This window comes from Bubalus kerabau, chromosome X (assembly GCF_029407905.1).
Source record: "Bubalus kerabau isolate K-KA32 ecotype Philippines breed swamp buffalo chromosome X, PCC_UOA_SB_1v2, whole genome shotgun sequence".
NCBI classification, from domain to species: domain Eukaryota; kingdom Metazoa; phylum Chordata; class Mammalia; order Artiodactyla; family Bovidae; genus Bubalus; species Bubalus kerabau.
In genome coordinates, this window is record NC_073647.1 from 16,210,311 (window position 1) to 16,237,696 (window position 27,386).

A 27,386-nucleotide genomic window follows, 5' to 3' on the forward strand; every position below is an offset into this window, starting at 1 on the left:
AAGTAGGGAAAATCACTAGGCCATTCAGGTATGATATAAATCAATTTTCTTATGATTATACAGTAGAGGTGATGAATATACTCAAGGGATTAGATCTGGTAGAAGGAGTGCCTAAAGAACTATGGATGGAGGTTCAGAACATTGTACAGGAAGTGGTGACCAAAACCATCACAAAGAAAAAGAAAGGAAATAAAGCAAAATGGTCGTCTGAGGAGGCCTTACAAATAGCTGAGAAAAGAAGAGAAGTGAAAGATAAGGGAGAAAGGGAAAGATATACCAACTAAAAGCAGAGTGGTCGTCTGAGGAGGCCTTACAAATAGCTGAGAAAAGAAGAGAAGTGAAAGATAAGGGAGAAAGGGAAAGATATACCAACTAAAAGCAGAGTTCCAGAGAATAGCAAGGAGGGATAATAAAGCCTTCTTAAGTGAACAATGCAAAGAAAGAGAGGAAAATAATAGAATGGGAAAGATTAGAGATCTCTTTGAGAAAATTGGAGATATCAAGGGAACATTTCAATCAAAGATAGGCACAATAAAGGACAGAAATGGTATGGACCTAACAGAAACAGAAGATATGAAGAAGAGGTTTCAAGAAAACACAGAAAAACTATACAGAAAATATGATAATTATCCTGGTAAAAACGATGGCATGGTCACTCATCTAGAGTCAGATATCCTGGAATATGAAGTTAAGTGGACCTAAGGAAGCATTGCTATGAACAAAGCCAGTGGAGGTGATGGAATTTCAGCTGAGGTTTCAAATCCTTAGATAAGGCTGTTAAAGTGCTGCACTCAATATGTCAGTAAATTTAGAAAACTCAGCTGTGGCCACAGGAGTCAGTTTTTATTCTAATCCCCCAAAAGTACCATGCTAAATAATGTGCAAAGTACTGTAAAATTGTGCTTATTTCACTAGCAAAGTAACTCTCAAAATTCTTCAATCTAGACTTTAAATGTATGTGAACCAAGAACTTCCAGATATACAAGCTGGATTTAGAAAAGTCAGAGGAACCAGAGACCAAATTACCAATATTTGTTGGATTGTAGGGAAAGCACAGGAATTCAAAAAAAACATCTATCTCTGCTTCATTGACTATGCTACAACCATTGACTGTGTGGATCACAATAAACTGGAAAATTCTTAAAGAGATGGAAATACCAGACAATCTTACCTTGCATCCAAGAAACCCATACATGTCAAGAAAAAATATTTAGAACCAGACATAGAGCAATGGACTGGTTCCATATTGAGAAAGGAGTACATAAAGGCATATTGTCATGCTGCTTATTTAATTTATATGCAGAGTACATCTTGGAAAACGCTGAATGAATCACAAGCTGGAATCAAGATTTCCAAGAGAAATATCAACAACCTCAAATATGCAGATGATACCACTTTAATGGTAGAAAGTGGAGAGGAACTAAAGAGCCTCTTGATGAAAATGAAAGAGGAGAGTGAAAAAGCTGGCTTAAAACTCAACATTCAGGGAGGGGCGGCCCTAAGATGGCAGAGGAATAGGATGGGGAGACCACTTTCTCCCCCACAAATTCATCAAAAGAACATTTAAACGCTGAGTAAATTCCACAAAACAACTTCTGAATGCCGGCAGAGGACACCAGGCACCCAGAAAAGCAGCCCAGTGTCTTCGAAAGAAGGTATGGAAAAATATAAAAGACAAAAAAAGAGACAAAAGTGGTAGGGACGGAGCCCCGTCCCGGGAAGGGAGTCTTAAAAAGAGAGAGGTTTCTAAACACCAGGAAACACTCTCACTGCCGAGTCTGTGGCTAGCCTTGGAATCATAGAGGGCAACATAAGTGGGAGGAAAAATAAATAAATAATTAAAACACACAGATTACGTGCCTAAATGTAACTCCCCCAGTGGAGAAGCAGCACAGACGCCTGCAACCACCACTAGAAAGTGGGGGGCTGGGCAGGGAGGCACGGGCTGCATTGCTTAGAGTAAGGACCAGGCCTGAGCACCCCAAGGGCAATCTGAGGGAACTAACTTGGGCTAGCAAACCAGACTGTGGGATAGCTACCACGTGAAAAGCCCTAACTAAGAAATCACCAGGCCCGCTCACAGAACAAAGGACTGAACAAAGCTAGCCGGCTGCAGACCATCCCCCTCTGGTGACAGGCAGCCAGAGCCAGAAGGGGGCAATCTCAGCCCCAGAGAGGCATTATCTACAAAACTGCAAGCAGGCTTCTTTGCTAACTAAGACTTCTTGGGGTTCTGGATGGTCAACATCCACCTGAGAAGGTGCACTGGTTGTACACCCAGAAAACTGAGAGGAAGGAATGGGGGAGGCGATAAGTCACAGCAACCACGCATGCCAAACACCTCATCACCTGAGCTGCTCGGACCTGGGAAGGGCACAAAACTCAGGCCCACCCGAGTCTGCACCTCTGAGGACTACCCAAGTGCCTGAACCTGAGCAGCTTAGACCTGGGAGGTGCGTGCAGCCCAGGGCTGGCCTCTGATGGTTCCCGGTGAGCAACCTAGAGCCTGAGCAGTGTGGGCAGGGAGGGCATATATGCCGTGAGCAGGGGCAGGCCCAGTGTGGCTGAGACATGCGAGCACATGCCAGTGTTTTTTGTTTGCAGTGTCCCTCCCTCCCCACAGTGCGACTGAACAAGTGAGCCTAAAAAAGTGTCCACCACCACCCCCTTGTGTCAGGGCGGAAATCAGACAATGAAGAGACCAGCAAACAGAAGAAGCTAAAACAGAGGGAACCGCCTTGGAAGTGACAGATAAAGTAGATACTATGGAGAACAGTGTGGAGATTCCTTAAAAAACTGGAAATAGAACTCCCTTATGATCCAGCAATCCCACTGCTGGGCATACACACGGAGGAAACCAGAAGGGAAAGAGACACGTGTACCCCGATGTTCATCGCAGCACTGTTTATAATAGCCAGGACATGGAAGAAACCTAGATGTCCATCAGCAGATGAATGGATAAGAAAGCTGTGGTACATATACACAATGGAGTATTACTCAGCCATTAAAAAGAATACATTTGAATCAGTTCTAATGAGGTGGATGAAACTGGAACCTATTATACAGAGTGAAGTAAGCCAGAAAGAAAAACATCAATACAGTATACTAACGCATATATATGGAATTTAGAAAGATGGTAACAATAACCCTGTGTACGAGACAGCAAAAGAGACACTGATGTATAGAACAGTCTTATGGACTCTGAGAGAGAGGAAGAGGGTGGGAAGATTTGGGAGAATGGCATTGAAACATGTAAAATATCATGTATGAAACGAGTTGCCAGTCCAGGTTCGATGCACGATACTGGATGCTTGGGGCTGGTGCACTGGGACAACCCAGAGGGATGGTGTGGGGAGGGAGGAGGGAGGAGGGTTCAGGATGGGGAACACATGTATACCTGTGGCGGATTCATTTTGATATTTGGCAAAACTAATACAATTATGTAAAGTTTAAAAAATAAAATAAAATTAAAAAAAAAAAAAAAAAAACAACCCTGTAGTTAGTACCGACTACATAGGAAGGGGCCTATAGATCTTGAGAAATATAAGCCAGGCCAAGGAACTATCCGAAAATGAACTGACCCCACACTGCCCACACCACCACCAGAGAAAGTCCTAGATATATTTTTACTATTTTTACTATCATTCTCTTTTTTTAATTTTTTTTTAAATTTTGAAGTCCTCTATTACTCCTTTAATTTTCATTTTTATAACCTACTATCACTTTACAAAAAAAAAGAGACCCTATTTTTTAAAGAAAACTTCATATACATATATATATATATTTATAATTTTTGTGACCTTTTTTTCTTCAATGTTGTATTTTTGAAAATCCAACCTCTACTCTAGATTTTTAATCTTTGCTTTTTGGTATTTGTTATCAATTTTGTACCTTTAAGAACCCAATCTTCATTACCATTTTTACTTGGGAGCGAGATCGCTGGCCTGATTGCTCTCTCCCCATTTGGATTCTCCTTTTTCTCCACCAGGTCGCCTCTATCTCCTCCCTCCCCCTTCTCTTCTCTACCCAACTCGGTGAATCTCTTTGTGTGTTCCAGATGGTGGAGAACACTTAAGGAATGGATTACTGACTGGATCTGTCTCTCTCCTTTTGATTCCTGCCTTTATCCTCCTGGCCACCTCTATTTCCTTCCTCCATCTTCTCTTCTCTGTATAACTCCGTGAATATCTCTGAGTGGTCCAGGCTGTGGAGCACACATAAGGAAGTGATTACTAGCTAGCTTGCTCTCTCCTCTTTTGATTCCACCTCATCTCATTCGGGTCACCTCTAACACCCTCCTCCCTCTTCTCTTCTCCATGTAAATCTTTGAACCTCTCTGGGTGTCCCTCACTGTGGAGAAACTTTTCATCTTTAACCTAGATGTTTTATCAACAGTGCTGTATAGATGGAGAAGTCTTGAGACTACTGTAAAAATAAGACTGAAAACCAGAAGCAGGTGGCTTAAGTCCAAATCCTGATAACACCAGAGAACTCCTAACGCCAGGGAACATTAATTGACAGGAGCTCATCAAAAGCCTCCATACCTACACTGAAACCAACCACCATCCAAGGGCCAACAAGTTCCAGAGCAAGACATACCACACAAATTCTCCAGCAACACAGGAACACAGCCCTGAGCTTCAATATACAGGCTGCCCAAAGTCACTCCAAACCCATTGACATCTCATAACTCATTACTGGACACTTTATTGCACTCCAGAGAGAAGAAATCCAGCACCACCCACCAGAAGACCGACACAAACTTCCTTAACCAGGAAACCTTGAAAAGCCACCCGTACAACCCCACCCACAGAGAGGAAACTCCACAATTAAGAGGACTCAACAAACTGCCAGAATACAGAAAGGCCACCACAAACACAGCAATATAAACAACATGAAGAGACAGAGGAATATCCAGCAGGTAAAGTAACAGGATAAATGCCCACCAAGCCAAACAAAAGAGGAAAAGATAGGGAATCTACCTGATAAAGAATTCCAAATAATGATAGTGAAAATGATCCAAAATCTTGAAATCAAAATGGAGCTACAGATAAATAGCCTGGAAACAAGGATTGAGAAGATGAAAGACAGGTTTAACAAGGACCTAGAAGAAATAAAAAAGAGTCAGTATATAGTGAACAATGCAATAAATGAGATCAAAAACACTCTGGAGGCAACAAATAGTAGAATAAGGGAGGCAGACGATAGGACTAGTGAAGTAGAAGATAGAATGGTAGAAATAAATGAATCAGAGAGGAAAAAAGAAAAACGAATTAAAAGAAAGGAGGACAATCTCAGAGACAACCAGGACAATATTAAACACCCTAACATTCAAATCATAGGAGTCCCAGAAGAAGAAGACAAAAAGAAAGGCCATGAGAAAATACTTGAGGAGCTAATAGTTGAAAACTTCCTTAAAAAGAGGAAGGAAATAATCACCCATGTCCCAGAAACTCAGAGAGTCCCAAACAGGATAAACCCAAGGTGAAACACCCCAAGACACATATTAATCAAATTAACAAAGGTCAGACACAAAGAACATATATTAAAAGCAGCAAGGGAAAAACAACAAATAACACACAAGGGGATTCCCATAAGGATAACAGCTGTTCTTTCAATAGAAACTCATCAGGGCAGGAGGAAATGGCAGGACATACTTAAAGTGATGAAAGAAAATAACCTACAGCCCAGATTACTGTACCCAGCAAGGACCTCATTCAAGTACGAAGGAGAAATAAAAAGCTTTACAGACAAGCAAAAAGAATTTGGTGAGAGAATTAAGCACCACCAAACCAGCTCTCCAACAAATGCTAAAGGATCTTCTCTAGACAGGAAATACAAAAAGGGTGTATAAATTCAAACCCAAAACAATAAAGTAAATGGCAACAGGATCATACTTATCAATAATTACCTTAAACATAAATGGGTTAAATGCTCCAACCAAAAGACAAAGACAGGCTGAATGGATAAAAAAACAAGACCCCTATATATGTTGTCTACAAGAGACCCACCTCAAAACAGGGGACACATACAGACTGAAAGTGAAGGGCTGGAAAAAGATATTCCATGCAAATAGAGACCAAAAGAAAGCAGGAGGAGCAATACTCATATCAGATAAAATAGACCTTAAAACAAAGGCTGTGAAAAGAGACAAAGATGGATACTGCATAATGATCAAATGATCAATCCAAGAAAAAGATATAACAATTATAAATATATATGCACCCAACATAGGAGCACAATAATATGTAAGACAAATGCTAACAAGTATGAAAGGGGAAATTAACAATAACACAATAATAGTGGGAGATTTTATTACCCTATTCACACCTATGAATAGATCAAATAAACAGAAAATTAACAAGGAAACACAAACTTTAAATGATACAATAGACCAGCTAGACCAAATTGATATCTATAGGACATTTTACCCCCAAACAATGAATTTCACCGTTTTCTCAAGCTCACACGGAAACTTCTCCAGGATAGATCACATCCTGAGCCATAAATCTAGCCTTGGTAAATTCAAAAAATTGAAATCATTCCAAGCATCTTTTCTGACCACAATGCAGTAAGACTAGATCTCAGTTACAGGACAAAAACTATTAAAAATTCCAACATATGGAGGCTGAACAACACACTGCTGAATAACCAACAAATCACAGAAGAAATAAAACAAAATCAAAATATGCATAGAAACAAATGAAAATGAAGACACAACAACCCAAAACCTGTAGAACACTGTAAAAGCAGTGCTAAGGGGAAGGTTCATAGCAATACAGGCTTACATCGAGAAACAAGAAAAAAATCAAATAAATAACCTAACTCTACACCTAAAGCAACTAGAAAAGGAAGAAATGAAGAACCCCAGGGTTAGTAGAAGGAAAGAAATCTTAAAAATCAGGGCAGAAATAAATGCAAAAGTAACAAAAGAGACCATAGAAAAAATCAACAAAGCCAAAAGCTGCTTCTTTGAAAGTATAAATAAAATTGACAAACCATTAGCCAGACTCATCAAAAAACAATGGGAGAAAAATCAAATCAATAAAATTAGAAATGAAAATGGAGAGATCACAACAGACAACACAGAAATACAAAGCATCATAAGAGACTACTATCTGCAATTATATGACAATAAAATGGACAACTTGGAAAAAGTGGGCAAATTCTTAAAAAAGTACAACTTTCCAAAACTGAACCAGGAAGAAATAGAAAATCGTAACAGAACATTGCAATCACGGAAATTGAAACTGTAATCAGAAATCTTCCAACAAACAAAAGCCCAGGTCCAGACGGCTTCACAGCTGAATTCTACCAAAAATTTAGAGAAGAGCTAACACATATCCTACTCAAACTCTTCCAGAAAATTGCAGAGGAAAGTAAACTTCCAAACTCATTCTATGAGGCCACCATCACCCTAATACCAAAACCAGACAAAGATGCCACAAAAAAGAAAACTACAGGCCAATATCACTGATGAACATAGATGCAAAAATCCTTAACAAAATTCTAGCCATCAGAATCCAACAACACATTAAAAAGATCATACACCATGACCAAGTGGGCTTTATCACAGGGATGCAAGGATTCTTCAACACCCACAAATCAATCAATGTAATACACATAAAAGCCATATGATTATCTCAATAGATGTAGAGAAAGCCTTTGACAAAATTCAACATCCATTTATGATAAAAACTCTCCAGAAAGCAGAAATAGAAGTACCACACCTCAACATAACAAAAGCTATATATGACAAACCTGGAGAAGGCAATGGTACCCCCACTCCAGTACTCTTGCCTGGAAAATCCCATGGACAGAGGAGCCTGGTAGACTGCAATCCATGGGGTCGCTAAAAGTCGGACACGACTGGGCGACTTCACTTTCACTTTTCATGCATTGGAGAAGGAAATGGCAACCCACTCCAGTGTTCTTGCCTGGAGAATCCCAGGGACGGCAGAGCCTGGTGGGCTGCCGTCTATGGGGTCGCACAGAGTCGGACACAACTGAAGCAACTTAGCAGCAGCAGCAGCATGACAAACCCACAGCAAACATTATCCTCAAAGGTGAGAAATTGAAAGCATTTCCCCTAAAGTCTGGAACAAGACAAGGGTGCACACTTTCACTACTATTCAACATAGTTTTGGAAGTTCTGGCCACAGCAATCAGAGCAGAAAAAGAAATAAAAGGAATCCAAATTGGAAAAGAAGAAGTAAAACTCTCATTGTTTGCAGATGACATGATCCTCTACATAGAAAACCCTAAAGACTCCACCAGGGAATTACTAGAGCTAATCAATGAATATAGTAAAGTTGCAGGATATAAAATCAACACAGAGAAATCCCTTGCATTCCTATACACTAATAATGAGAAAATAGAAAGAGAAATTAAGGAAATAAATCCATTCACCATTGCAACGAAAAGAATAAAATACTTAGGAATTTATCTACCTAAAGAAACTTAAGACCTATATATAGAAAACTATAAAACACTGGTGAAAGAAATCAAAGGGGACACTAATAGATGGAGAAATATACCAAGCTCATGGATCAGAAGAGTCAGTATAGGGAAAATGAGTATACTACCCAAAGCAATCTATAGATTCAATGCAATCCCTATCAAGCTACCAATGATATTTTTCACAGAGCTAGAACAAATAATTTCATAATTTGTATGGCAATACAAAAAAACCTCGAATAGTGAAAGCAATCTTGAGAAACAAGAAAGGAACTGGAGGATTCAACCTGCCTGACTTCAGGCTCTACTACAAAGCCACAGTCATCAAGACAGTATGGTACTGGCACAAAGACAAAAATATAGATCAATGGAACAAAATAGAGAGCCCAGAGATAAACCCACGCACCTATGGACACTTTACCTTTGACAAAGGAGGCAAGAATATACAATGGAGAAAAGACAATCTCTTTAACAAGTGGTACTGGGAAAACTGGTCAACCACTTGTAAAAGAATGAAACTAGAACACTTTCTAACACCATACACAAAAATAAACTCAAAATGCATTAAAGATCTAAACGTAAGACCAGAAAGTATAAAACTCTTAGAGGAGAACATAGGCAAAACTCTCTCCGACATAATCACAGCAGGATCCTCTATGACCCACTTCCCAGAATATTGGAAATAAAAGCAAAAATAAACAAATGGGACCTAATTAAAATTAAAAGCTTCTGCACAACAAAGGAAACTCTAAGCAAGGTGAAAAGACAGCCTTCAGAATGGGAGAAAATAATAGCAAATGAAGCAACTGACAAACAACCAATCTCAAAAATATACAAGCAACTCTTGCAGCTCAATTCCAGAAAAATAAATGACCCAATCAAAAAATGGGCCAAAGAACTAAACAGACATTTCTCCAAAGAAGACATACAGATGGCTAACAAACACATGAAAAAGATGCTCAACATCACTCATTATCAGAGAAATGCAAATCAAAACCACGATGAGGTACCATTTCACGCCAGTCAGAATGGCTTCTATCCAGAAGTCTACAAGCAATAAATGCTGGAGAGGGTGTGGAGAAAAGGGAACCCTCTTACACTGTTGGTGGGAATGCAAACTAGTACAGCCACTATGGAGAACAGTGTGGAGATTTCTTAAAAAAACTGGAAATAGAACTGCCTTATGACCCAGCAATCCCACTGCTGGGCATACACACTGAGGAAACCAGAATTAAAGAGACACGTGCACTGCAGTGTTCATCACAGCACTGTTTATAATAGCCAGGACATGGAAGCAACCTAGATGTCCATCAGCAGGTGAATGGATAAGAAAGCTGTGGTACATATACACAATGGAGTACTACTCAGCCATGAAAAAGAATACATTTGAATCAGTTCTAATGAGGTGGATGAAACTGGAGCCTATTATACAGAGTGAAGTAAGCCAGAAAGAAAAACACCAATATGGTATACTAATGCATATATATATGGAATTTAGAAATTTGGTAATGATAACCCTGTATGTGAGACTGCAAAAGAGACACAAATGTATAGAACAGTCTTTTGGACTCTGTAGGTGAGGGAGAGTGTTGGATGATTTGGGGGAATGTCATGGAAACATGTATAATATCATATAAGAAATGAATCGCCAGTCCAGGTTCGATACAGGATCCTTGGGGCTGGGGCACTGGGATGACCCAAAGGGATGGTACGGAGAGGGAGGTGGGAGGGGGTTCAGGATGGGGAACACGTGTACGCCCGTGGCAGATTCATGTTGATGTGTAGCATAACCAATACAATATTGTAAAGTAATTAGCCTCCAATTAAAATAAATAAATTTAAATTAAAAAAAAAGATATATACTATGAAGTTAGTTACAGAGTGACTGTACAATATAATCTCTAGAATGCCCAAGGTGTAAATAAATGTGTATTCATCTGAAGATTAAAAAAAAAAAAAAACTCAACATTCAAAAAAGGAAGATCATGGCAGCCAGTCCCATCACTTCATGGCAAATAGATATGGAAAATGTGAAAACAGTGTCAGATTTCCTTTCTTGGATTCCAAAATCAATGTGAACTGTGACTGTATCCATGAAATTAAGACACTTGCTCCTTGGAATAATAGCTATGACAAGACTAGACCGTGTATTAGAAAGCACAGACATCACTTTGTCAACAAAGATCCATATAGCCAAAGCTATGATTTTTCCATTAGTCATGTATGGATGTGAGAGTTGGACTATAAAGAAGGCTAGTACAAAGAATTGATGCTTTCAAACTGGTGCTGGAGAAGACTCTTGAGAGTCCCTTGGACAGCAAGGAGATCACACCAGTCAATCTTAAAGGAAATCAACCCTGAAAATTCACTGGAAGGACTGATGCTAAAGCTGAGGCTCCAATACTTTGGACACCTGATGCAAAGCGCCGAGTCATTGGAAAAGATTCTGATGCTGGTAAGGTTTGAGGGCAAGATGAGAAGGGGACAACAGAGGATAAGATAGTCAGATGGCATTGCTGACTCAATGGATATGAGTTTGAGCAAACTCCAGGAGATAATGAAGGACAGGGCAGCCTGGCGTGCTGCTGTTCATGGAGTCACAAAGAGTAGGACATGATTTAGTGACTGAACAACAACAATGAACAAGTAAGGAGTCTGGTGAGGTGCTCTGTGATGTCCTTCCCTGCTATGTAGAGCTTTGTGACAGCATGAGGCAGGGAGTAACCCTCAAAGATGGGGACAGTGCAAATGATCCCATCCCCACTGTCCACCACTAGGCCCGTGACAGAGGCAGAGGCATAGAATGCTACAATCGTGTGTTTGGACAGGCAGAAAGCAGGCACATTGAAGATCTCAAATTTCACTTCTGTTGTCTTCTCTTGAGTCTCTCTTGGATTCAAGGAGGGCTCAGTCATGAGCACAGTCATTGAAAGGGTTTTATTCCCAGTTCCCACTCAAAACGTTACTTCCAGGGTTTCTCCATGTCATTTCATCCCCTTACCAGTTCAAATTCAATCATTTCAGTTCAGTTATTCAGTCGTGTCCGACTCTTTGTGACCCCATGAATCGCAGCACGCCAGGCCTCCCTGTCGATCACCGAGTCCCGGAGTCCACTCAAACTCATGTCCATCTAGTCAGTGATGCCATCCAGCCATCTCATCCTCTGTCATCCCCTTCTCCTCCTGCCCCCAATCCCTCCCAGCATCAGGGTCTTTTCCAATGAGTCAACTCTTCGCATGAGGTGGCCAAAGTATTGGAGTTTCACCTTCAACATCAGTCCCTCCAATGAACACCCAGGACTGATCTCTTTAGGATGGACTGGTTGGATCTTCTTGCAGTCCAAGGGACTCTCAAGAGTCTTCTCCAGTGCCACAGCTCAAAAGCATCAATTCTTCGGTGCTCAGCTTTTTTCACAGTCCAAATCTCTCATCCATACATGACTACTGGAAAAACCATAGCTTTGACTAGATGGACCTCTGTTGGAGAAGTAATGTCTCTGCTTTTTAATATGCCATCTAGGTTGGTCATAACTTTCTAGGGTAGTACAAATGCAAGGTTTCATACTTCCACAAGCCTTCTTCCCCTACAAAGTACTTTTTCTGATTATCTCCTGTCAAAGAGATTTTAAATTTTGGATGCCCTACCAGAGAGATAAGGAGATAATGGCATCCAGTCTTTCCAGACTGGCCTACTTTGGAGAGTCCAGATTCATTGTCAAAAATTATAGGCTGGAATATCTAATATATATGATTTGAACATGTCAACAGCATGCTGTTTCAAACCTCAACAAAATAAAGAACACTTAGCCATTTTGTGAGACAATAGGCACTGCTTGGAATTTAAACAGCCACAGGATTCCCAAGTTCTCAAGTCATCACTCAGGTGGAGCTAGCAGGCTGTTGCCTGTGCATAGAGTCCTCAACCCATGAATCTTGTCCCCTTTCAGGCATCCCAGGGCTTGCTGAGGTGATCTCTGTGATAATTACCCACTGTGTAATAACCCAGCCAATGCAACAATTGTCCTCAGAGAACATCACAGGGTATTTAAGCCTGGGGTCTCTGAGCCACAAAACTTCCCTGCTTGGTAAAGCATGAAGCAGAAGAAGGCAAATTGTATCTATGAACAGCTTTGATAAGTCTGTGAACATGAAACAGAGACCTGGCTTTAGTACCAAGTGAAACTACCAAGCCATGGACTTGGTCAAGAGAACTGATTTCTCTGCTCCATTTAGTCACTGTTTCTGAAATGATTAAAATGCCTTTCCCTTGGGTCGGGGAGAAACTAAGCACCAGATATAGGTCTATATCTCAGTGGGGATGCCTGCAACTCAGTTCCAATAGGTACTGAGTACATTTGTCTTTTTCTCCATCCTTACAATTATTTTTAAAACTTATATTTTCTGGGTCATCTCAGTGCACCAGTCCCAAGCAAGAGGGATAGTACGGGGAGGGAGGAGGGAGGGGGGGTTTAGGATGGGGAACACATGTATACCTGTGGCAGATTCATGTTGATGTATGGCAAAACCAATACAATATTGCAAAGTAATTAACCTCCAATTAAAATAAATTTATATATTAAAAAAACTTATTTATTGAAATAAATTTCACATCCCGTATAATTCACCCACTGAAAACATGGATACCAGAGGGGAAAGGAGCGATGGGATGAATCAGGAGATTGGGACTGACGTATACACACTACTATGTATGAAACAGATAATGAATGAGAACCTACTACATAGCATAGAGAACTCTACCAATGCTCTGTGATGATATAAATGGAAAGGAAGTCCAAAAAAGAAGGAATATATGCATACAAATAGATGATTCACTTTGCTGTACAGCAGAAATTAACACAACAATTTAAAGCAACTATACTTCAATAAAATAAATCAAAAATAAAATAGATGAAAATATATACCACAGTGTTTAGTATATTTGCTGGTATGTACAAACATCACAGATAAAAATTTAGACTTTTCTCATCACCTCAGAAAGAATGTTATACCCTTGGCCAACACCCTGTGTTCAAACCATTCCCCCTAAAGTGTAAGCAACTACTAATACATTTTCTGTCTTTATGGATTTACCACTTTTGCACATTTCTTATAAATAGAAACATAAACTTGTGGCCTTTTGTGCTTGGTGTCATTTATTTTACATATTGTTTTCAAGGTTCACCCATTGTTTGGATATAGCACATTTTGTTTATCCATTTGTTAGTTGATAGACATTTGGATTTTTCACACCTTGTAATTAATTAATATTCTACTAGAAACAATCTTGGCCATGTTTCTACAAAGACTTATGTTTTCATTTCCCTTGGTTATATAACTAGAAATTAAAAAGTTGAGTCACATGGTAAAACTGTCTTTAATCATTTCAGGAACTCTGAGTCTGTTTTTCAAAGTATCAGGCATTTTACATTGCAAAGAGAAGTGTAGGAGAGTCACTAATTTTTCATATACTTGCCAACACTAATTAGTATCTGACATTTAAAATTCTAGGCATCATAACAGGTGTGACGTGGCATCTCTGTTGTTGGGATTTCTATTTCCTTGATAACTAATGACATGAAACATTTTGTTTGCTTATTGGCCACTAGTATATTTTCTTTGGAGAAGTATATATTCAGTTGCTTAGTCCATTTTAAGATAATTTTACATTTTAATTATTGAGTAGTGACAGTTCTTTATAGATGCTAGATAGAAATATTTTCAAATATTTCCCTATTCTGTGCACTATATTTTCACTTTCTTGATAGTAACTTTTAAATCACCAGCATTTGTATGCTTGATGAACTAGAATTTATCTATCTTGCCTTTTGTTGTTAGTGCTATTTGAGTCATATCTAAGAATATATTGACAAATATAATTTCATGAAGATTTACCCATATGTTTTCTTGTGTTTTACAATTTTAAATCATAAAGTTAGGTCCTAATTTATACTTATTTATTTTTTGTATATTGTGTGAGGTAAAATATGACTTCATTATTTTGCATGTTGCTATCCTAAATAAAATCACATATAAATAGAATTATATATTGTGACCAAGTGGAATTTATTAAAGTGATGCACAGTTGGTTCAAAGTGAGGAGATTAATCAGTACAGTAAATTATATTAATAGAATAAAGGACAAAAATCACATAATCATCTCAATAGACACCAAAAAAAAGCATTTGTCAAAACCCAACATCCTTCATGATAGAAACATTCAAAAACAAGTAATAGAAATGAACTCTTCAACCTCATAAAGGGAATCTATGAAAAAATTCACAGCTACAATTATACTTAATAGTGACAGACTGATTCTTTGCCACATATTGAGAATAGAATGAGACATCCATTCTCACCCTTCTTACTCAACATTATACTGTACACTGAACTAGGGATACTAGTCAAGCAAATAAACTAAAAAATTAAAAAAATAAAAAATAAATAAACTAAAAAATATCCAGATTAGCAAAGAAGTGAAATTTTAAGTATTTTCAGATAATGTGGTCCAGCACATAGAAAATACGAAAGACTCCACCAAAAAAGTATCAGCAATGTTGTAGAATAAAAGAAATAAAATATCATATGTATAACCTCAGATATCTCTTGTGCTTTATTTAAAAAGGGCTTTTTAGAGGATGCATCTTTTCTATAATCAATACATAATACATCAACAATTTAATAAATGAGAAAAGCTTAAAGCTATCCCCCTAAGATCAGGAACAAAACAAAGATAACCACTCATACCAATTACACTCAATATGATATTTGAATTCCTAGCAATAGAAATTAGAAAAGAAAAAGAAACAAAAGGCATTCAAATTGGAAAGGCAGAAGTAAAACTGTCACTATTTGCAGATGACATAATATATTAAAAAACCTTAAAATATCCACTAAAAATCTGTTCGAATCAATAAATGAATTCAGTAAAGTTGCTGAACACAAGATTAATATACAGAATATCTTTAATTTCTATACACTGATAATAAACTATTGGAAAGGGAAATTAAGGAAAATATTAATTTATAATTAAATCAAAATGAATAATATAACAACTAGGAATAAATTTAACCAAAAAGGTGAAAAATATCTACACTGAAAACTATAAGAAAATGATGAAAGAAATCAAAGAAGACACAAATGAAAATATATCTCATGCTCATGGATTGGAAGAATTAATATTGTTGGAATGTCCATACTGTTCAAAGCAATCTATAGATTTAATGCAATCCATGACAAAATTCCAATGGCATTTTTCACAGAAGAAAAAATAATCTGATATTTGTATGGGATTAAAAAAAGGTCTCAAATAGTCAAAACAATCTTGAGAAAGAAGAACTAAGCTATAGGTATCACAATCCCTGATTTTAAACTAAAATACAAAGCTATAGTAGTCAAAACAGTATGGTAATGGCATAAAAACTGGCGTGCTTTAGAGTCAGGCATAACTTGGCAACTGAAAAACAATGATTTCCAACAAAAGATGAAGGACTGTACCATTGAGAATGGATATTTCCTTCAACAAATTATGTTGAGAATACTGGTCAGCCACACACAAAAGAAGGAAACTAGGCCACTATCTTACACCATACACAAAAAATAACTAAAGTAGGTTATAGACTTTAATGTAATCTTAAAGTTGAAAAACTCTTTGAAGAAAATATAGGTGGTGAGTTTCTTAACATTGATTTAGCATTTAATTTTGCAGTTTGGCTCCCAAAGTAAAGGCAACAAAAGCAAAAGTAAACAAGTGAAGGTACATCTAACTAAAATGCTTCTGCATGACCAAGGAAGTCACCAATAAAATAAAAAGGTAACCTACTTAATTGGAGAAAATATTTACAAATTATATATCCATTAAGAGTTTAATATCTGAAAAATATAAAGAACCCAAAAAAACTCAATAGGGGAAAAAAAAACAAAAACGGACAGCAGTTCTTAAGATACTTTTCCAAATAAGACATACAGATGGTCAACATTCACATGAAAATATTTTCAACAAAGCTAATTATTAGGGTACTGAAAATCAAAATCATAATGAGATATCACCTCAGACCTGTTAGAATAGCTATTATCAAAGTCAAGAAGTAACCGCTCTTGATAAAAATACGTGAAAAGGAAACCTTCATACAACTCTTGGTGGGAATGTAAACTGGTGCAGCCATTATGGAAATAGAACAGAAATTCCTCAAAAAATTAAAATAGGTCTACACTATGATCTATTTCTCTTCTGCATATTTATTTAAAATACAAAACCACTAATTCAAAAAGATATATGCACCTCAATGTTCACTACAGCATTATTTACAATAGCTAACATATGAAATCATATGGAAGAAATCTAAATGTTCATCAAAAGATGAGTGGATACAAATGTATATATACATATACAAATTCACATATACATTGGAATACTACATAGCTATATAAGAGAAGGAAATCTTGGATTTCCCTGGTGGTCCAGTGGTTGGGAATCCACCTGCCAATGCAGAGGACATAATCCCTGTTCTGGGAAGAATCCACATGCTATGGGGCAACAAAACCCATGCACCACAACTACTGAAGCCCATGCACTCTGGAGCCCGTGTGCCACATCTACTAAGCCCATATGCCACAACTTCTGAAGTCTGCACAACCTAGAGCCTGTTAACAAGAAATAAACAAGAGGAGCCACCACAAGGAGAAGCCCATGCACTGCAACTAGAGAGGAGTCCCACTTGCCACAACTAAAGAAAGCCATTGTACATCAACAAAGACCCAGCACAGCCAAAAATAAATTTTTTCTTAAAGAAAGAAGGAAATCTTAATATATGCAACAATATGGATGGACTTTGAGGGTATTATGCTGAGTGAATAAGTCAGATAAATAAATACAAATACTTTATAATTTCACTTATATGTGCAATCTGAACAACAAAACAAATTAACAAACAAAACATAACTCATACATATAGAGAACACACTGGTGATTGCTAGTGGAGAAGAGAGTTGGGGACTGCCAAAATGGATGAGGAGAGTCAATTGTAGGATGGCAAATGGTAGCTAGATTTATTGTGGTGATCACTTTCTAGTATATATAAATATCCAATTATGATGTTGTATACCTGAAACTAACATAATGTTATACACCAGTTTTATCTCATCTAAAAAAATAAGATACTGCCAGATACTATAAGAATGGTAATAATGAAAAGAACGATAATAAATATTAGAAAGGATATAGGGAAATTGCTAGCAGGAATATAATTAATACATCCACTTTTGAAATATACATGAAAGCTTCTTTAAAAATTACACAGAAATTCCATATGACTCAGTCATTCAATTTCAAAGTATATACCCAAGAGAAATGAGAATAGAAATTCACACAAAAACTTATTTATTTAATGTCTGCTGCCCCATTACTCATAATAGCCAAAAGGTGGAAACAGCCCAAATGTCTGTTACATGATAAATGGATAAAAGTGGTATATCCATACAATGGAGTATTATATATGTATATATATTCAAAGTGAATATATATATTATATATATTTAAAGTATTATATATATATATATCCAATGTATATTCAAAATAATGAATTGCTGATATATGCTACAACATGGATGAACCTCAAAATAAGCTAAGGAAGATGCCTGTCACAAAAAAATCACATGGTGTATAATTCTATTTATATGAAATATCCAAAGCATGGAACTTTATAGATAAAGAGTATATAAGAATTTTCCTAGAGTTTGGGAGAATGAGGTATTGGGGTTGATGAGTAAAGGTTGTGGGATTTCTTCTTGGGGTGATAACAATGTTCTAAAATCTATTTTGGTGATGGCTGATGGTTATTCATCTCCGTGAATATACTGAAATCCATCAAACTGTGTACTTGAAATGGATGAATTTTACAGTATATGAACTATATCTCAATGGTTGTTTTTATTTAATTTTATTTATTTATTTGCCTGTGCTGGGTATCAGTTAAGGCATGTAGTATCTTACTTGGGGAATGTGGGATCCAGTTCCCTGACCAAGGATTGAACCTGGGACCCCTGCACTGGGAGCTCAGAGTCCCAGCCACTGGATGACCAGGGAAGTCTCTCAATGGTTGTGTGTGTGTATACGTGTGTTTTAAATCTGTCCTCTAAAAGGGCTTTGCAGGTGGTGCTAGAGGTAAAGGACTTGCCTGTCAATGCAGGAGACATCAGAGACGTGGGTTCAATCCCTGGATCAGGAAGATCGCTTGGAGGGGGACATGGCAACCTACTCCAGTATTCTTTCCTGCAGAAGCCCTGGGCAGAGGAGTCTGACAGGGTATGGTCCATAAGAGTTCGACACAATTGAAGCAACTTAGCACACATGCAGGTCCTTCAAAAATACCTTATGGTTCTTGTCATCAACTTATTATCCTAAGAGTTCTTCTTTCCTTCTCTACTACAATCATTGGGGAGGAACCAAATTGATTGTAGTGAATGAGAATAGAGAATAAATAAATCAAGATATGACAGCTTTCTCAGTAATATGGGTATTCACATTAACTTCACTGGAGTGAAACACATGCTATCTTTTTGTGAAGCCTGCAGCCAAGTCATTCATCTACTAATCAAGCTCCTTATGTTTCTTGGCCTTAATTTTTTGGTCTTTGAAAAAGAATTTAACTTAACTTCTATATTTTCATAACTTAATCATATGTCTTTTGGCTGTGTGTCTCTTTCCCTTTCTCAATCTAGCCATCATATTGTCTTTCCTGAAAAAAAAAATAGTTGTCTCTGAGGCATAATTTTTTGTTACATTTTAATAATCTCCTCAATACTTATGAATTCTGAATTCATTCTGAAGTGACACACAAGATTCCCTATAAATTAGAATATACAAAAATCTCAGCACACTTTACTATTTTTAAAGCAAAATTGTAGGTGACAATTTTTTAGGTGATTACACTTAGATATACCTGTGCGCTGTGCTGCGCTATGATAAGTCACTTTAGTTGTGTCTGACTCTTTGTGACCCCGTGCACTGTAGACTGCCAGGTTTCTCCGTCCATGAGGTTTTCCAGGCAAGAATACTGGAATGGATTGCCATTTCCTCCTCCAGGTGAAGGATCTTAAAACTAGAATTTTTATATTTGTTATAGATCTGTTCAGTTCAGTCAGTTCAGTTGCTCAGTCATGTCCGACTCTTAGTGACCCCATGAATCGCAGCACGCCAGGCCTCCCTGTCCATCACCAGCTCCCGGAGTTCACCCAAACTCATGTGCATGGAGTTGGTGATGCCATCTAGCCATTTCATCCTCTGCCGTCCCCTTCTCCTCCTGTCCCCAATCCCTCGCAGCATCAGGGTCTTTTCCAATAAGTCAACTCTTCACATGAGGTGGCCAAAGTATTGGACTTTCAGCTTTAGCATCAGTCTTTCCAATGAACACCCAGGACTGATCTCCTTTAGAATGGACTAGTTGGAGTATTACTCAGCCATTAAAAAGAATACATTTGAATCAGTTCTAATGAGGTGGATGAAACTGGAGCCTATTATACAGAGTGAAGTAAGCCAGAAAGAAAAACACCAATACAGTATACTAACGCATATATACGGAATTTAGAAAGATGGTAACAATAACCCTGTGTACGAGACAGCAAAAGAGACGCTGATGTATAGAACGGTCTTATGGACTCTGTGGGAGAGGGAGAGGGTGGGAAGATTTGGGAGAATGGCATTGAAACATGTAAAATATCATGTATGAAATGAGTTGCCAGTCCAGGTTCGATGCACAATACTGGATGCTTGGGGCTGGTGCACTGGGACGACCCAGAGGGATGGAATGGGGAGGGAGGAGGGAGGAGGGTTCAGGATGGGGAACACATGTATACCTGTGGCAGATTCATTTTGATATTTGGCAAAACTAATACAGTTATGTAAAGTCTAAAAATAAAATAAAATTAAAAAAAAAAAAAGAGAAGACTATACACATGGACATCACCAGATGGTCAACACCGAAATCATATTGATTATATTCTTTGCAGCTAAAGATGGAGAAGCTCTATACAGTCAGCAAAAACAAGACCAGGAGCTGACTGTGGTTCAGATCATGAACTCCTTATAGCCAAATTTAGACTTAAATTGAAGAAAGTAGGGAAAACCACTAGAACATTCAGGTATGACCTAAATCAAATTCCTTATGGTTATATAGTGGAAGTGAGAAATAGATTTAAGGGACTAGATCTGGTAGACAGAGTGCCTGCTGAACTGTAGATTGAGGTTCGTGATATTGTACAGGAGACAGGGATCAAGACCATCCCCATGGAAAAGAAATGCAAAAAAGCAAAATGGCTGTCTGGGGAGGCCTTACAAATAGCTGTGAAAAGAAGAGAAGTGAAAAGCAAAGGAGAAAAGGAAAGATATAACCATCTGAATGCAGAGTTCCAAAGAATAGCAAGAAGAGATAAGAAAGCCTTCCTCAGCGATCAATACAAATAAATATAGGAAAACAACAGAATGGGAAAGACTAAAGATCTCTTCAAGAAACTTAGAGATACCAAGGGAACATTTCATGCAAAGATGGGCTCCATAAAGGACAGAAATAGTATGGACCTATCAGAAGCATAAGATATTAAGGAAAGGTGGCAAGAATACACAGAAGAACTGTACAAAAAAGATCTTCATAACCAAGATAATCACGATGCTGTGATCACTCACCTAGAGCCAGACATCCTGGAATGTGAAGTCAAGTGGGCCTTAGAAAGCATCACTATGAACAAAGCTAGTGGAGGTGATGGAATTCCAGTTGAGCTATTTCAAATCCTGAAAGATGATGCTGTGAAAGTGCTGCACTCAATATGCCAGCAAATTTGGAAAATGCAGTATTGGCCACAGGACCAGAAAAGGTCAGTTTTCATTCCAGTCACAAAGAAAGGCAATGCCAAAGACTGCTCAAACTACTGCACAATTGCACTCATCTCACACGCTAATAAAGTAATGCTCAAAATTCTCCAAGCCAGGCTTCAGCAATATGTGAACCATGAACTTCCTGATATTCAAGCTGGTTTTAGAAAAGGCAGAGGAACCAGAGATCAAATTACCAAAATCTCCTGGATCATCAAAACAGCAAGAGAGTTCCAGAAAAGCATCTATTTCTGCTTTATTGACTATGCCAAAGCCTTTGACTGTGTGGATCACAATAAACTGTGGAAAATTCTGAAAGAGATGGGAATACCAGACCACCTGACCTGCCTCTTGAGAAACCTATATGCAGGTCAGGAAGCAACAGTAGAACTGGACATGGAACAACAGACTGGTTCCAAATAGGAAAAGGAGTACCTCAAGGTTGTATACTGTCACCCTGCTTATTTAACTTATATGCAGAGTCAGATCAGAGCAGTCGCTCAGTCGTGTCTGACTCTTCGCGACCCCATGAATCACAGCACGCCAGGCCTCCCTGTCCATCATCAACCCCTGAAGTTCACTCAGACTCACATCCATCGAGTCAGTGATGTCATCCAGCCATCTCATCCTCTGTCATCCCCTTCTCCTCCTGCCCCCAATCCCTCCCAGCATCAGACTGTTTTCCAATGAGTCAATTCTTCACATGAGTTGGCCAAAGTACTGGAGTTTCAGCTTTAGCATCAGTCCTTCCAAAGAGATCCCAGGGCTGATCTCCTTCAGAATGGACTGGTTGGATCTCCTTGCAGTCCAAGGGACTCTCAAGAGTCTTCTCCAACACCACAGTTCAAAAGCATCGATTCTTTGGTGCTCAGCCTTCTTCACAGTCCAACTCTCACATCCATACATGGCCAAAGGAAAAACCATAGCCTTGACTAGACGGACCTTTGTTGGTAAAGTAATGTCTCTGCTTTTGAATATGCTATCTAGGATGGTCATATCTTTCCTTCCAAGGAGTAAGCGTCTTTTAATTTCATGGCTGCAGTCACCATCTGCAGTAATTTTGGAACCCAGAAAAATAAAGTCTGACACTGTTTCCACTGTTTCCCCATCTATTTCCCATGAAGTGATGGGACCGGATGCCATGATCTTCGTTTTCTGAATGTTGAGCTTTAAGCCAACTTTTTCACTCTCCACTTTCACTTTCATCAAGAGGCTTTTTAGTTCCTCTTCACTTTCTGCCATAAGGGTGGTGTCATTTGCATATCTGAGGTTATTGGTATTTCTCCCGGCAATCTTGTTTCCAGCTTGTGTTTCTTCCAGTCCAGCGTTTCTCATGATGTGCTCTGCATATAAGTTAAATAAACAGGGTGATAATATACAGCCTTGACGAACTCCTTTTCGTATTTGGAACCAGTCTGTTATTCCATGTCCAGTTCTAACTGTTGCTTCCTGACCTGCACACAAATTTCTCAAGAGGCAGATCAGGTGGTCTGGTATTCCCATCTCTTTCAGAATTTTCCACAGTTTATTGTGATCCACACAGTCAAAGGCTTTGGCATAGTCAATAAAGCAGAAATAGATGCTTTTCTGGAACTCTCTTGCTTTTTCCATGATCCAGCGGATGTTGGCAATTTGATCTCTGGTTCCTCTGCCTTTTCTGAAACCAGCTTGAACATCAGGAAGTTCACGGTTCACGTATTGCTGAAGCCTGGCTTGGAGAATTTTGAGCATTATTTTACTAGCATGTGAGATGAGTGCAATTGTGCGGTAGTTTGAACAGTACATCATGAGAAATGCTGGGCTGGAAGAAGCACAAGCTGGAATCAAGATTGCCGGGATATCTGCATATCAATAACCTCAGATATGCAGATGACCCCACCCTTATGGCAGAAAGTGAAGAGGAACTAAAAAGCCTCTTGATGAAAGTGAAAGAGGAGAGTGAAAAAGTTAGCTTAAAGCTCAACATTCAGAAAACAAAGATCATGGCATCTGGTCCCATCACTTCATGGGAAATAGATGGGGAAACAGTGTCAGACTTTATTTTTTGGGGGGCTCCAAAATTACTGCAGATGGTGACTGCAGCCATGAAATTAAAAGACGCTTACTCCTTGGAAGAAAAGTTATGACCAACCTAGGTAGCATATTGAAAAGCAGCAACATACTTTGCCAACAAAGATCCATCTAGTCAAGGCTACCGTTTTTCCAGTGGTCATGTATGGATGTGAGAGTTGGACTGTGAAGAAAGCTGAGTGCCAAAGAATTGATGCTTTTGAACTGTGGTGTTGGAGAAGACTCTTGAGAGTCCCTTGGATGCAAGGAGATCCAACCAGTCCATTCTGAAGGAGATCAGCCCTGGGTGTTCTTTGGAAGTAATGATGCTAAGGCTGAAACTCCAGTACTTTGGCCACCTCATGTGAAGTGTTGACTCATTGGAAAACAGTCTGATGCTGGGAGGGATTGGGGGCAGGAGGAGAAGGGGATGACAGAGGATTAGATGGTTGGATGGCATCACTGACTCAATGGACGTGAGTGTAATTGAACTCAGGGAGTTGGTGATGAACAGGGAGGCCTGGTGTGCTGCAATTCATGGGGTCGCAAAGAGTCGGACACAACTGAGCAAGTGAACTGAACTGAGCCTTACACCAAAAGCAACTGGAAGGAGAAGAACAGGCAAAATCCGAAGTTAGTAAAAAGAAAGAAATCATAAAGATCGTAGCAGAAATAAATGAAATAGAAGCAAAGAAAACAATACCAAATATCAATGAAACTAAAAGCTGATTTTTTGAGAAGGTAAGCAAAATTAGATGTAGACCTAATTAGCCAGACTCATTAACAAAAAAGAGAGATAAACAAAATCAATTAAATTAGAAATGAAAATGTAGAAGATACAACTGAAACTTGAGAAAAAAAAGGATCATAAAATATTACTACAAACAACTCTATGACAATAATATTGACAACACGGAAGAAATGGAAAAATTCTTAGAAAGGTACAATCTCCTAAGACTTAACCTGGAAGAAATAGAAAATATGAATATGTCAATCACATGGAATGAAATTAAAACTGTGCTGGGAAAATTGTATTTTTGAATAGGGGAATGGCACCTTAACTACTAATACTGATAGCCCATAAGGGAAAGGATTTATGGTAAGTTTTTTTAGACAGCTTGAATAATCAAGTTGATAAAAGTTTTGAAATGGAATCATTAGGTTTCTGTTTTTAGACAGATCTCCACATTGAGCAAAAATCCCTGGAGATGAATTCAAAATTGAAGATACTAGGGATAAAATGAATGGAAGAGAGTTCAAATAAAAGTGGTTTGGATGAATAAAATTAGACAGTTTCAGTTTATTTGAGCATTATCAAGAACAAAGGAGGAAAGTCTGTCTTAAGTCAAAAATCACAACTTTGATCTTTCTTTTTCTAAAAGTTCAAAAAATTAAATTTCACAAATACCTGAGGTCCTAAAACTATCAAAATCAAATAACTATAAAAGGGTGCTCACAGAAACAAAAAGTAGAACAGAATAAAATTCTTAAAAGCAGTAACAGCATATTAAAAAGGCATGTCCACAGAATAGATAATAATTTTAACAATCAATTTAAAAATGATCTAAAAGTCATTAAGGTAATGCTAGAAGATGAAAGAAAAATGTAACAGAATTATAAAACATGATTCTAGGGTGATAAAACTAAAAAAAAATTATACATAAATGAAAAACTTTGTTTCAGAAGTGAAATCTGTATAAGAAGAATCGAAAGTATGAATAAATATTTTAAATGTTTTAATGGAAAGACAATAGAGGAATATTTACAAAAAAATCTTAAAAAACAAAAGATAAAGAAAGTGATAAATAATGAATGTACAGAAGTTTCAACATATATAATAATACTCCATGAAGAATAAACCAAAATTAGGAAATAGAAAAAAATTCTAAGACCTTAATTTAGAAAAAAAAAATCAGATTTGGAATTCACATTGGAATAGAATATCTTAGAAAACATGCTCCTGAGAAAACACCAATCAATAATGATCAACACCATGACATATTCTCTTGAAATTACTGGACTTTAAGTAAAGAAAAATAAAATGAGTTCCTAGGGGGAAAAAACTTACTTACAATGAAAGAAAATTAGATTATCCTCAGAAATTTCAAGAAGAATTTTTATGACAGTTGTAAATTGAGTGGTATGTTTAAGCTATCAAAGGAAGAAAAATATTAGTCAAGGATTTAAAACCTGGTAGAGCCAGACATCCTGGAATGTGAAGTCAAGTGGGCCTTAGAAAGCAAAGCATCACTACGAACAAAGCTAGTGGAGGTGATGGAATTCCAGTTGAGCTTTTTCAAATCCTGAAAGATGATGCTGTGAAAGTGCTGAAGTCAATATGCCAGCAAATTTGCAAAACTCGGCAGTGGCCACAGGACTGAAAAGGGTCAGTTTTCATTCCAATCCCAAACGGACTGTGAAGAAGGCTGAGCACCGAAGAATTGATGCTTTTGAACTGTGGTGTTGGAGAAGACTCTTGAGAGTCCCTTGGACTGCAAGGAGATCCAACCATCCATTCTGAAGGAGATCAGACCTGGGATTTCTTTGGAAGGAATGATGCTAAAGCTGAAACTCCAGTACTTTGGCTGCCTCATGCAAAGAGTTGACTCATTGGAAAAGAGTCTGATGCTGGGAGGGATTTGGGGCAGGAGGAGAAGGGGACGACAGAGGATGAGATGGCTGGATGGCATCACTGACTCGCTGGACGTGAGTCTGAGTGAACTCCGGGAGTTGGTGATGGACAGGGAGGCCTGGTGTGCTGCAATTCATGGGGTCGCAAAGAGTCAGACACAACTGAGTGACTGAAGTGAACTGAAAATTATTTTTCAAGTATAAAGGAAACAAATAACATTCAACAGGAGCAAATACAGGCAATATTAATTCCTTAAGAAAAATATAAGAATAAACTTTATATAACCAAAATATTGAGAAAGACATAATGGTGAGCAATAATCATATAAATTACTTATAGCACTGAGACTAAATGAGAGTTATAATGTTATGAGAGACACTGTTACGTAATGAATATATGTGCAGTTAGTGTAGATATAAATACAACAAATGTGGTGGGTGGAGAGTGAAGAGTATATATATGTGTGTATATATATATATATACACATATAATATTGAAAATATACTTAATATTATATTGATGGTTATGCATAATCTCTTGAAACCTGCTATTAACATGGGATAGATATACAAATGTGTAGGTTAGGGGTACTGAACCCCATGCAGCCCAAAATTCACCTTTTACTTTACAGTTATTCCTCAATGTCCACAGTTACATATCTGCAGATTAAACCAATCACAGATCATGAAATCATGTAGTGCTGTAGTATGTATGCATTGAAAAAACCCATGTATAAGTGGACTCATGGAGTTTAAAATCATGTTGCTCAAGTGTCAACTACCAAAACTATAAAAAGTGGTAATTTCAACTTTATTACTACAAGCATTACCTTAGCATATGAATATATTTCATTATAACTACAGCACAACGTTATAGCCATAGTGCCCAAGAATAAAGTATAGTGAATGCACTGGTCATAGCAAACACTCTTTTCCAACAACACAAGAGAAGACTCTACACATGGACATCACCAGATGGTCAACACTGAAATGAGATTGATAATATTCTTTGCAGCCAAAGATGGAGAAGCTCTATACAGTCAGCTGACTGTGGCTTGGATCATGATCTCCTTATTGCCAAACTCAGACTTAAATTGAAGAAAACCACTAGACCATTTAGGTATGACCTAAATCAAATTCCTTATGATTATACAGTGGAAGTGAGAAATAGATTTAAGGAACTAGATCTGGTAGACAGAGTGCCTGATGAACTATGGATTAGGGTGTGTGACATTGTACAGGAGACAGAGATCAACACCATCCCATGGAAAAGAAATGCAAAAAGGCAAAATGCCTGAATGAGGAGGCCTTACAAATAGCTGTGAAAAGAAGATATGTGAAAAACAAAGGAGAAAAGGAAAGATCTAACGATCTGAATGCAGAGTTTC

At 38.0% G+C, this 27,386-nt stretch overlaps 1 pseudogene; it reads right to left on the reverse strand.

Annotated features, from left to right (window-relative positions):
- Positions 1-10,390: 10,390 nt before the first annotated feature.
- On the reverse strand, positions 10,391-12,216 carry LOC129639564 (actin-related protein T2-like; annotated as a pseudogene).
- Between the last annotated feature and the right edge of the window lie 15,170 nt (positions 12,217-27,386).